Here is a 14,099-nt window from a genome sequence, read left to right as displayed (position 1 = left end):
AACATGAAATATTGACATTTTATATTGACGTCATTGCTTATTCACTAGTGCTTGGCAAGCTAAAGAGCGACATGCTTGCAATTCTAGCTAAGCATTATTTGGGAAGTAGTCCTCGCTTATTAAATCCACGGTAAAGAGACCCACCCGCTTTTTAACCCAATTCGGTCCAGTCCGAAAGTACTGCTATTCGTTGTTATTATGATCTATTACAAAGAAGAACATCTGCCGATGAAGCAGATGTCCGATTAAGTAGCTTAATTCGCGGACTAACTTTTTTAAACAGAGCACCAACCGATATTCGCTGATTAAAATGACCGATTAGCCTACTGACCTCCTGAAATAAACTTCACGCAAACTGATCCTCAATTAGCTTATAAGACGATTGACTGATGAAAATGTTTTTTCTCGGACTGAGGAAGCTTTTTTGAGAGCCTAATCTAGGCAGTTTCCATACTTGATAGAGGCTTTGAATCATGGACGTGTCGTTTTCTGTGAGCTATTTCATTCATTAGGTGCCGCTGATTGGAGAGCAGTCTTTGAATGTGTTGCTCAAACGCACACCTCGAGAATCTGAAAGTCCAACTCCGAATCTTCAACTTCAGTTGGGACACTTTCCTCTTCAAATTTTAGCCTTTTGGCTACGGTACTTTTAACCTTGACAGTTTAATGTCTAAATGTTAATTTCGCTTGTAGGCTTACTGTAAAGTTAAAGAAATTTAACTGTTTGTAATATTCACAATGTTGGCTTTCATTGCAAAATGAGATGGATTTGAAATTCCAGATGTATTTGTACAAAGTTTCATTTATTTTAGGTAGAAAAGAATTCCATCATAGAGGTTTGGCATTTGGAAACATTCCATTTTTAGCCTATACACTCCAAAAACTTTACTACATCCAGTCCTGAATACCATTTCAAACTGAAACTTTAAGATAACAGTAGAATTGAGGAGGAAAACGGGAGAGCAAGATAACAGGTTACCACATACGAAAACCATTAATTACGAAGTGAAGCGAACAGTGTAGGCTGCACAACTGCCACCGAAAACGGAGTTTCTTTCCATCAGACCCCAGGGGTGAACCCTGGAAATAGCAGTTGAGGCGACCGCTGCGTAGAGCGCTGCATACTTCGCCAATATGCGTTGCTTTCAGCGCTTTACAAACCAAATAGTATAGTCTTAACTTGAACACGCCGAGTTATTTAAAAAAAAATTGATATAGTAGAATAGCCTAGAGATACATTTAGATTCGAAGTAGCTGACTAATCTAAGTTAGTCTTTCGCTGCTTCCTGTCTGTTCAAGAATCTAGATTGATATGGTGCTATTTTATTCGCATTTTTTATTTGGTGTGGTGTCTCGTTGTTTGGTGTAGAGGACGAAGAGCTTCAAGTTTATGCAGATACTTTTATAAATATTCCTGATCAATTAGATCGTTCAATATTGCTCCTGACCAGGATAGGCTACGAACTGTTCATTTCTTGAAAATTTCCGAAATGGCATGATCCAATTTTTCTAAGGTGTTTAGACCCTCTTCCAGTTCGATGCGAGGTTGCTCATGAATTGTGTTTATTTCAGTTGGTGGAAAACTTTTTTTCGTGCCTGTTAAAACGTCAAAACAAAATAATTATGACGGCTCTTCCCTCTGTCTCCAAACAAGTAGGCTACTCTTAGTAGGCTAAGCGGGTCACATTTGAGCGCAGTCTGTAGTGGAGGTAGTGGGCATTGAGCCATAGATTTGGTATTTGCTTAATCCATAACATGTTATTTGCTTTGACAGTGTTATCCACAAGATGTTAAATGCCGTACTACTTCGTTAAACTACTGCATTTTTTTTTAAATGGGAGGGACAGCTCAATGCCCCTCCCCCCGACGTACGTCACTGTTTGAGGGTATTCTAAGGGGACACTCCTGATGGAAAAAATTTATTATTTTCTGATAATTGATTATTTTATTTATTATTTAAACATTTATTATTTTTTAGAAAAATTTTTCAAAAATTTTTTTGTATCTAAAAAGGAATAAATTTCATCAGGATTCTGAATATGATAAAATTTTGAGTCTATTCAATGTCTGTGTGTTAAAACTTGGGCTACTTAGAAATAAAGCACTCGACATTCTTCAATGAAAAGTTGCTAGAAAAATCAGTCCAGTTTACAATCATTATTTTCAATTTCCTTCCGGAAAAATATTAATATAAAAGAAAAACATGTAGCCTACCAGGCCAAGAATGGCATTTTAATTCTTCAATTAGCTGTAGCCTACTCCAGAAAAAAAAGTTAGATAGAATTAAGGCTACTACATAATTTTTCAGGTTTGGTGGCCGTGCTTAACTATATTTATTGATGCATATACCGCAATATTAGATCCTTTCACGCACGTCTTAAACCATTGAGGTTTTGCCACCTTTTCCTTTTGTTAGTTTTGTTACTGTATTTCTTTTTCTCAATATCATTTCTTTTGCATTCTGACAAAGAAAAATAAATTGAATTGAATTGAATTGAATTGAAACATTTCAGGACCAATCTTTGATAAATATGATTAGCCTAATGTAGTTTGTGTTTTAATGGGTATTTTTCAAATGCTGTTTTTTTTTTCGAAAGTCATTTTGATGTTTTCTAGTACTCAATATACAACTACTCATTTATTTCTTGTCAGAAAGGCATGAAATTTCGCAGGCATCACCAATATACAGTATACTGAAGAGGTGATAGGATTTTTGTTCTTTTTGTGTATTTTCACTTAAAATTAAAAAACCATTACAAATACATCAAGTTTTTCTAATACATAAATTCAAAATTCATTTATTTCTTAAATATACACCAGTGGAAGAAAATGTAGGCTATCATTATATCGGTAAGGAATGGCGACTATGCCAGCAAAAAGTTAGGAATGATTTAAGTTTTCCCTTGAGAGTTGTTAATTTTTTTACCTGTGGTAAAAGTTAAAAAAAAAAGGAAAAAATTTTTGCAGTTTTCATATTTTTTCCAAAGATATAATATGTAGGCTTTTCTACAAGTTAAGCACATTTTTTTACCAATTTATTAAGGGCAGTGCTAAAATTGATATTCCATCTGAAGTTTCCTCTTAGGCTATATGACTTAACTTGATTAAGTTGTTTGTAAAGATCACCTAAGGTCCAATAGCCTAATTGATCTTTTTTAAATTAACATAGAAAGAGAAAACTATTTGATGTAAAAAGGAGTGAAACTCGCTTACCAAGACTTTCAGCCAAAGCTACTTCCAGTAGACGAATGTCTGTGTCGTCTTTATTTTCATTAGATGTTCGGACTTGTTGTTGTGAACTACCACTACAAACAGTAACTACAAACACTACAAACAAAAACGTAACATGTAAAATTAAACAAAAGAAAAAACAAAAGAGTCTATAACTTTTATCAAATAAAGTAAAAGATAACTAATAAGTTATTTCACTGTAGATTCGACATTCAAGAAATAAAAGATTTAAAAAAATTGAGGAATTTTATCTCTATTTTTGCTCTTGACATGATCATACTGAGGATGCTGTCATAGCGAAATCAATTTATGATTAAAAAATGAGGCTGGTAAACTGTTTGTTGCTTTGAGTAACAAGTCAAGTCAGTTATAACACAATCCATTAGGTTAGCTTTCAGTGAAAATTTCATGCAAGATCGTCAAAAAAAATTAGGTGAAAACTGAAATTGTTTGTTTTGAATCTTTATCCTCGAACTGGCAAAGTGTTTGATAGGTTATTCCTGGTAGTTTCGCATACTTGTAGAGGTTTTTAACGTAGGTCCGGTTCCGGGGTCCGGTTACCGAGATTAGCAGAGTGGAGTTTCCTATTGTTGAAATGTTGTTGCCTGGAAATTATTCCATCCACTAAGTGTCACTGTATGGAGAGCAGTCTCGAATTGCGTTTTTCAAGCGCACACCCCGAGAGCCAAACCAGCGTCACTTGATCTTGAGTTGAGCGCATAACCATTAACCACTGAGCTAACGGGGCGGACGGAGCAGTTAAAAGTGAGTCTCATACTTGAATGCAAGCATCGAGGAAGAGAGGATAAGGTTCAGCCTTTGGCACTAACGAGAGTAGAGTGGCAAGTTCCTTTCTCTATGCCATCTTTCCTCCAGCAACCACGCCCACCCTGGGTAGAGGTGGGCGGTGTTTTTCAACAACCAGCTTAAACAGGGAGTCGAACCAGGATTGCATGATGTGAAAACGATCGCTTTTTGCGCTGCTCTCTCATCGCCAAAAATCTCATATAAGAAATAAATTATATTTTTGCATTTACAAATTGAACAATCTTACTCGGAATTGTTTTCCTCCGGACTTGACACGAATCGCAATGATTTCTGCGATTCTTCAGCCATTTCAGGAAATAGATGTTTTGAAATTCACCTTCATAGAAAAAGAATTGATTGTAGGCCTAAGCAAGTCAAGTAAAGTCAAGTCAATTTATTTTGTTTCAACAGCGCCATATATTAACAAGCAAAGTCAATGTAATTGTCAAAACAATGCATTGTACAACTGTTGGTTAGATTATGACACAATCAGGATGGTAGCGAAAGACCATAAGCAGTCATCTAAGCCACCACCCCATCACAGTAAATCTAACTAGCCTACACATTAATACACGCAGGTGTGCAGAGGCAGGCACACTACTATAAGTAAGTCACAAATCCACTATAACCGGTCATAACTCATAAGCCATGACCATGCGTGACTTAGGCCCATGAGATTCGGATTACATGCTAGGGTTACTGGGCCTACACGATTCTCTTGAAGATTCAAAACTTGTAAAAGTAAACAAAATCTGTAGTATTTTGTAAACAGTGGCTTACACTCCTACATCCTACAAGCGTTAACGGATAGGAAGCACTTTGTCACGAGTTTTTTTCCAAAATTACTTTGATGACAAGCTCCTGAAGAGAGTCAGAAAAAACGCACTGCAGCTTCTCGCAACATTAAAAAGTCACTGTGCCGACAACAATCCAAATTTTATGAAAAATACATTCTCCAAACCTCTAAACACATACACAAGTCCTTTTTGCGTTGAGGGAACGAACTCGTCTTCCGATTTATTCATAAGTTTCAGAAGATTTATTCTTAATGTATTTATAGATTTATTCTAAATATTTATTCTTAAGATAAGATTTATTCATTAGATTTATTCTTTAGCTTGTTCGATTGAAATCAAAAACTAGAATAGGCTACCGGTATATCAAAAGTTTTAAAATGAATTTCTTACCTGAAAGAAAACAACCTTTCTTTTGAAGCAAAAAACAACTCAATTGACATGGAGCGTTGAATATTTCAACTTTGTTCACTGCCGCTGAGACGCGGGTTGTCACGAGGCATATTGTTACAAATCAACGTCTCTCGAAAACCTGAACATTTGCCAGTTGCTTCAATTTCAGAAGAAACAAGCTCATTGTCGTTTTAAAAAACACTATTGAAATTGACAAATTTATTTTGCTATCAGCAGTGTGGCGAAGGAGTGAGTAACTATGCCCTATACAGTATATGAGGTTGCTTTTGCTAACGATTCCAGGTCCACTGATAAGCCGAGGTTCGACTCCAGGTAGGGTAATACAAAACTAGAAAAATTAGGCCAACTGCGTTTTGTCTAGCGGCGGTTAGAACAACCGGGCAGTTTTAACACATATTTATGTAAGAGAATAACTTTGATACCCACCTGCTGACATGGCAACTGATGAAATATGAAGTCGCTAGTAGGCGCTAGTGGCACAAAATCTGGATTCTGAAACTGCACATTCCTGCCTCGACTAAAGTCAAATGATTCACTTTTATTTAATCATTGGGCCTCCCTGTGGAGAGACTCTCCAGATTTTCTTTTTAATGCTTTAAAATTGTGCATCTGAGAGTCTTTTCAACCCAAATGAAGAGTGGGCTAAAACTTTCTCAAATGATGTTGCAGTAAAGGGTAAAAATTATATGAGTTACATAAAACCAAACCAGCTGCAAGAATAAGTATTGGTTGGTTCAGTGGTAGCCTTCGGTTTGTCAATAAATATCTTCTGCACAAAATACAGCAAGTAGGCTACTTATCTAATGTTCGCATTATGTCTGAGGTGTAGGTGATTGGGATTGCTGTTTTGTTTATTTTCATCATTGCGAGACCTGACACTGACTGTCTATCAATATCTATCCTCCAATACATCAAAAGTATGGTTGTTGAAAAGGAGCGATCTTCCTGGCGTCAGCACTACCTGACTACTCACTATAGAACAGCGAGCATTGTGTTTCGCTAACCATACCGATGTAGCCTCCACACTAGCCATCAAGACTTTTCCAAAAACATGTGTTTCTCGGCTATCGCTGGGTTCCTGCTGCACTCGACTGCCGAGAAACACATCAAAAGTATGTTAGTCGGCGCATATATAGAAATATTTCGGAGACAATTGCCCCCTTTGTCCCCTTAACTACGGCCCTGTAGGCAAGATACATTTTACCTCACACTCCTATTGAAAGTGAAACTGATTAGGGTACCGTAATAAATGTTAAGTAGTTGAGTGTGCAACGTATTTATTTCGGAAAAGCAAAGACACATGGTGTGCACATCACATATGTGGTGCATATGAGGTTTCAACCAGTGTTTGAAAATATCGTCACTTGCGTGTACTGCTCCATATCCGCCATTGATTTTGATGGCTGGGCAATCCAGGGTTGCTGAAAGTGTCTTAGCTGGATAGTGGTTGGGCAGTGATGGCTTGTTTGCATATTTTCCTATTGGTTGTTACCCATTCTTGTGCTTATTTCTGTGTGGGATCCTGGAAGAGCCGTTGTTGGGTCGGTGATGATGTCTCATCCCATTGATAAGGCTGCGTGCCTGTATTGGCCCAATTCATGATGGGAAGAAAAATTGCTGTAGCTGACAATTTTAGTGTAGATGGGTTTTCCTGATTTAAATCGATTGCTTTTAGGGCTTGTTGAATTATTTTTGGATGGGTGTATGTTTTGGTAAAAGGTGAGGTCTTTCTGTCGTCTTTGCTGTTGTAGCTTTTTTTTCTGATATGATCATATGAGGGGGGTTATATTGCTCATAGTAGAAGCTTTTCTCTCTTATATCCACTACTGTAACCACCAGTGCCCGTGATATAGGCTAAGTTATTGTGATTTTATCCTTCTTCAAAGTGATACTTTTTATTTTGTTACGGTTTTAAGAGGTCTCGTGTTATTGTTTATTATGGGGTCTTTTATTGTTTCCTTCAAAAGTTTTGCTTTTTCTTGTTCAAAGAGGTGTATTGTTTTGGGAGCGTGGAGATCTCATCCGTACCGGCTCAAATTATCTTCTCAAAGACCTTACAGCCTTGTTAAAATCTTTCAATTTTTATGAAGTAAATCATTGTTTTGGACGGGTTACTGCCAGTGCTTGTGAATGACGTAGCCTATTGATCAAGCTTTCGTGTTTTGAATGCAAGGCACAGTCATACTATTCATAATATTTGTATGCTGTTGACTGAAAAAATTCACGAATTTTACTTTTCAATACACCAACCACTTCAGTTTTATCATGAGTTTGTGAATTTGGTAAATCTAGCAATGGCATACACCAAACTGCGAAATAGAGCTTGGGTTATTAATAGCCCATTCTCTCACGTTTCTAAGTCTTTGCTTGCTGGATAGTTTTCTGAATAATAAACACCACAAGATAATGCAATCAAGCTGCTTTATAGCGACAAACTACGGAAATTGCTGTCGAATCACAATACTGTATATCTGACAACAACAGGGTTTGGCACGCAGCAATGCTCTGAATGGCGCAAAAGTATCAGATTTGATTAACAGCTGCTGGCCAGAGAAGTATGAAAGAGGAACCAACTCCGACTGGATTAAAAAAACACAAAACAAAGTATACTGAACATAATCTACGTCGCATCACGTTAGTTCTACGTTGTGGAAACTTTTTAACGCGATCCTATGACGACCAAGCTTGAAGCTGACAAGGTCGATTGTCAGCTAGTTAAGCCCGTGTTTTTACATTGATTCAACGTCTGTAGACGAATTACACTAACTTGCTACTGAACAATCTTCTTTGGCTGGTTTATTATGGCAATTAAGCCCCGAGGCAACAGCACCAAGTCCGACCAAATACAGATTGGGCTTGAAAGTCCATTTAACATACTGCTTTGAGACTAATAAAAATCAATGCCAGGCGAATGCCAAATTGTTGTATCTGGGAAAAATTTTTCGGATTAATTACATTAAAAAGCTTACATTTGACGTTTTTGAAGTACGAGGTTTTTTTTTCTACTTGAGCTGTTGGATATTTGTACTTTGTTGATTGCCGGCTACGTGGTTGAGTGGTGAGATGGTCTACATGACGTACCAAAGAACGTGGGTTCGACACCGCTCCAAAGCGCGCGGCAGTGTCTTGGCGAAGACACTTAAATGGCATGCCAACATAATGGGAGCAGCTGACTCGAAGACTATATGTCTCTTCCCTGCTTCCTGTTATCTGTTGTATCGCATCTGTGATCACAGTGTAGGCTACTTCACGTTTTCGCAATGGGCGGAAAAAAACATAAGTTTTTATTAGTGAATCCACTTATTGACACATTGGCTAACATCCTCCAGCCATTTGATATTGGTAGGCTACGGTTCGATTCCAGGTCGAAACACACTAAAAACCTTGAGTGGAAAAATTGTTCAGCATCGAACATCAAAAAATGCAAGTGACAGAGATTGTGCTCTTTCTTGCACAAAGCAGTGTCAAATTGAAATGATTTAATGACGTAGTAGCAATATTATAATGCAAAGTTGAAAATTGTCACCAAAAACTTTTATGGTAGAGGATTTAGAAATAAACCACAGGACAGCATAAATACTTAATATCACTATTATTAAAATTTTACCAAAGCCTAATACTCTTATAATTGGGTAAAAAGAGTTCTATAATTAAACAAAAGGGCATTGTATCAAACATTTGCATTTCGCTTGTTAGCAAGTTAACTTGAATATACAGAATAAGTGCTTTAGTATAAAATCACAAGCATCAATTAAATACTTAATTGAGGTAGAGAATGGCCAAAAGCGACACTTTTGAGCTAACACCTGGGTGCTAGCTGCTACAACTGTACATACAGGCTACACTAACAGTATGTTTACTCACATAATTCTTCCGTACCCTCACCAACCATAGGCCACAGCCGAATTGGACGTTTTACATCGTTTCAACGTATTATGGTGTAAAGGCAGATGTTGAGTCAATGTAAAAATGACCAATTTGCTGTCTAGTGACTAATTGAGCAAAACTCCAATGACTGATTTTTAGACCACTTGTAAAAGTAAATGCTTTATTGAAGTGCATTGGCATATTTGTAGATTTGACTGCATCTGATAAGGGGTGGGGATAAAGAATTGTTTTTAAATCCAAAGCGTTACTCTGATCTCTATTATTATGGCATCAGAGTAATATTGCAGTACGCACTGCCAGTAAAATATCTTGTTTTTTGAAAGCTATAAAATTTAAATAAAACTCAAATTTTGGATGAAAAGAAAACCTTGCGCAATCCCCCTGTTCGAACGTTTTTGCCTTCTCTTTAAAACTTGAACCGGAACAGGCGTGTCCGCGGGTGTTTTGAAATCTCGAAAGTTGTTGTGAGAAATTTGTGTAAACAAAAAGAAAGCGGAAGGTACACTCGGAGAAACGGATTGTATTTCATTGTCTTGCCGTTTCAACCGGTACACAAGCTTTCTTGTTGAAGCGGGTTTGGAATTTGGATCATAGCTGGGTTACAAAAAGACAATGAAATATTTCTAAGAGGATGCTCAAATCAAGCTTTTCCTGATGACGAAACTTGACTTTAAGGGAGAGATGTTTGGAAAAATCATGAAGTTTTTAGGCTAGTTTTGTATTCATTGATCTGTAAATAAAGGAATACAGTGTAGAACACTTCTTTTATATGGTCGGTAATCGGTATGTTCATCATTCTGCAATTTTTCTCGCTTGGGTGAGGGTCAATATAGGCCTATCTTTTATTGGTTTCATAAATCATATGCATTCTCAAAAACTGCAAGCTTCTGGCGCTTCTTATGACTGTTTTCTTGTAGATTGTTGAGTGAAGGACCCGGTGACGGAAGATATACCACCGTAGGTTACACGGGGCCGGTTAGAGGATAATTTGGGCCTTATACCAAGGGAGATCTTAGGGCTTAAAATGAAGACACATCTAAGACAAACGCACTCTGTAGAATACGCTATGGTTTCTTAAGTTTCCAAGTCCCTTGAAAAGGTTGCTGGCCCATGAAATCAACCATGGCCTAACCCCTTGGACCCCTTTGCCAACGCTACTGGCCGTACAGTTTTAATCTAAAGCTTGAAAAATTGTTAGTTTGGCAAAGATGTAGAGCAAGCGATTTCGTTTTAGCAAAACAGCGACACGTGGACACAACACGAACACATTTGAAATTGAACCCGACACAATACACAATGCATAGGCTACCCTTCACTTGTTTTGGCAAGAACGAATACTATATCGGTGCCACTTGCAGGGCCGTTGAGAGGATAATTTAAACCCGATACCAATGTGATCTTCGGGTTCCTAATCAAGACACTTCTAAGAAAAAACGAACTATGTAGAAATAATACGCTATGCAGTGGTTTCTTCTAACTCCTAGGTCTTTTGAAAAGGGCCTCGCTACACATCCCTAAAGTCATCCCAAACCTGGGTTCAAAGATACCTCATGGACCCTTCTGTGAACAATACTGGTCATTTGCAAAGTATCTTTTTCAGCTCGACTTGGAATCGAACTCAGGCCTATCAGAAGAAGAAGTTGAAACATCAATCAATCTGCCACTGTGTGCATATTTGGAGATAACATTTCAATTAGCGGGCTACACTAGATTTGACAGAATTGTAGCCACCTTCGTACGACCAAACTATCTACCACCATCAAGTGAACTTGAAGACAAAACATGACAGCTTAGAAATATATTGCAGTAATTTTGTGTGTTTTCGACCACTTGCATTTTTGTAAGCAGAAAGTCAGAGAAAAAATAAGCTACTTCTTTTTGTGTTGTGTCCACTAATCACTATCAACAATCATATATTTCATGTAAGCAGGTTAGGTTTGGCTTCCAAGGTTAGAAGATGATCTTATCATTGAGAAAGTATCATATATCACAAGAAAGTCATTGGAAAGGTATGCCATACAATCATACATCATGTTGGGTTGAAGTGGCGTAACAGAAGACTTGAAATGCAAAGAATTGTGAGTCATCGCATGCACACCCACCAGTGTGTGTGTACACGCGTCTAAATTAGTCTTTGTGTATGTGCGAGCACTTAGTACCAGGGACTGCACCATTCTGGATTCTCTGGAAAGTTGTTCTTCGAGAAGCTGACTGCCGAGTGCCCAGATAATTGCCTGAAAACTGTTGCATCGGTGTTGAAAACTGAAGCAGGAAACGCATCAACCAAGTTTATTTGTAGCACACCAGTTGTAGCTTTTGGAGTTCTTCGAAACGATTTTTTGATCGTAATGAAATTTTAAACTTGAAGTTAAATAACGACAAATCATTTGGGTTTTGAAAGAAACAAAATTTCAAAAGGCTATCTATTTGTGTTGAACATGTGAACCTGTATGACTGGCAGGCCGTTTCGTTTCGAATCAAAATAAGATCAGACCAAGATCGAGAACAAGCGAACTTCAGAGGAAAAGCCCTAGTAGTCCACTATCATCATTGATTCATTGTCATCATTCATTGAGGCGACTCGAACACCATTAAGTTGGTTCTTTCTGGCATCCAGATCCTTCGTCAAACTTGGCCGTTCGTGTATCTGTACTCCAGTGTCCTATTTTTATTGATGAAGAAAAATTTGTAATGCCATGGTTCAGTTCCCAAAGAAAAATATTAGAATTTTTTGTTAACCTCTCAAGTAGTGACCTACAAGCTGTAATCTTCGTCTTTTGATGGCGTCAGTGATAGGTGGCAGGTCACAGTAGAGATTTTTATTGGTAAAGTGTGGCAGTTTGCGATAACATTTTCCTCGAAACGATACTATGCAGGCTAAATTAAGATATAGGTTTACTGGTTTTTGTCCACTGTTCCTCGTAATCCCATAGGAAGCCTCTGCCGAACTGCATGTGTTCTTGTTTTGCATTCTTTTGATGTCGCCAGACGTTGAAACGATGCAAAAATCGAACTTATGCTAGCTGCTATTGATTTAATGTGCGGCGTGGACTCGTTTCAAACGTTCAAACAGGCGTTTGCGCATAGATCAGTGCCACCAAACAATGGACGAAAGACTAAAGAGGGTTTTGTTTTGCAGTCCCTGAGCTCAATTTAGGCAATAGAACAAAGTGAATTGGAATGGATTCTTTGCTTTGAAAAATACTACAAGCTTCAACGTAAAACGACAAAAAACTAACACAAATCGATTAACGGCTGTCTCAAAGAAACCTCCACTCAGTTGACTGTTGTTAATGGTCGTTCAGAAACCGGAGTTTGTTTTTCGGTTAATCAATGTTAAATTACGTTTAGTCAAATTAAACTTTTTGATTATTATTGATCGGAGTGCCAACCGTGTGTTTCTCGGCAGTCCAGTGTAGCAAGAATTGACAGCGATAGACACCGTGTTTCGCCCATGAGGCTGGGCTCATCAGTATCGCACCACATAGTTCTCAGCCGCTGCTTTTGCCATTCAATTGAATCCTTAACTTAGCTGAAGGAAAGCAACTAAACTAACTGTCGCCAAGGATATGCACAGTTGAGAAGGAGCAATATTCCTGGCGTCAGCATTACATGACTACTCACTATTACTATAGCAGAGGTTCTGTGAAACGCCTTTGTTAGTTATTGTTATTACAGCCCATATTTACCAGGACTATTCGAAACGACTTTTTCATTGAAACGAAACAAAAATCTTTTGAGACGAAACTGAACAAAAACAGAAGAGTTAATTTTGAACAGATCCAAAATAAAGCATCTCACTGTACTAGTGAGTGCTCAGCTTTGTGCTGATGGCCGGGAAGAACGCTCCTTTCGTCACCATGTTTTATAATTATATTACTTTTGTTCTGGCAAGCTTTGTGGTCCACAGCCATAAATCAAAGGCAACTCAATTTTTCTCAGATATGGTCCTCTCAGCACTCAGCAGGCTATGTAAATCAGATGCAGATTTGTGCAAACGTTGACAAAAGGTGTTGTAGTTTTGTTAATGCAGTTTTTGCACAACATATTTCATGAATAAATAAAAAAAAATTCAGCAGAAAATACTAGTTAAAATATTGTTTCATGACTTTGGAATGTAAACTGACAGCTTTATTTTGTTCCTCTTTTGCCAGTTGGTAGCAAATTGCATACATAGCTCGCAATTGAAATACTTTTTTTCAAATTCATGAATAATTCTACGAAACATTAAATTTCACAACGAATACCGACTGCCCTTTGATTTAAACTGGAAAAACCAGCGACGCACATTTTTACGAACGCAGATTTTAACAAACAAACGAGCAAACAAACTTGCTCTGTCGCGCCCAGACTTAACACGAGGCATGTTAAAAAAGATAATAAAGAGAAAGAAATTATCGCTCATTCCTCCTATTATGAAATAAAAGAGAAAAGCTTTCAAACGGTTGAGTCTTTTGTCACGTGACCATGACAAGCACGTATGTGTTGTCTGTCACTAGGTGGACATTTTCCATGACATCAGTCAATGATGGAAGGGCGTACTGATCGCAATCTAACCAGTTTGCAGGTCAGGTTTTTGTGCTAAATTTGAACTGAAATGCAGAAATAAGGTCAATTGCTTTCAGAAATGTAAGTGATAAAATGTGCATGCTTGTGTTCATTTTTTATTGAAGCAATCTTTGCCATTTGCGGAAATATACTTCATCATTTTGAATTCCCGTTTTTAAAAATGGCGTCGCGTTTGATGAAGTGCATTAATTGCGGTTTTTTAACAAGTGCTTAACGTGAAGACTGTAATTATTTCACGAATTCAGATTACTGTGATTATTTTGAAAATTTGAAAACATAACATACTGAAGATGCAGATAAATGTAGTTTAGCAGTTTGATGCAAAATGAGTGTTCATTTGCATTATAAAGAATAGTACGGTACTGTAGGCCAGCAGTTAGCACAGTAGTTGGAAAA

The sequence above is a fragment of the Aplidium turbinatum genome, chromosome 7 (genome assembly GCF_918807975.1).
Source record: "Aplidium turbinatum chromosome 7, kaAplTurb1.1, whole genome shotgun sequence".
Lineage (NCBI taxonomy): Eukaryota > Metazoa > Chordata > Ascidiacea > Aplousobranchia > Polyclinidae > Aplidium > Aplidium turbinatum.
The sequence above is the reverse complement of the archived record's forward strand: the minus strand, read 5'-3'. Positions refer to the sequence as shown.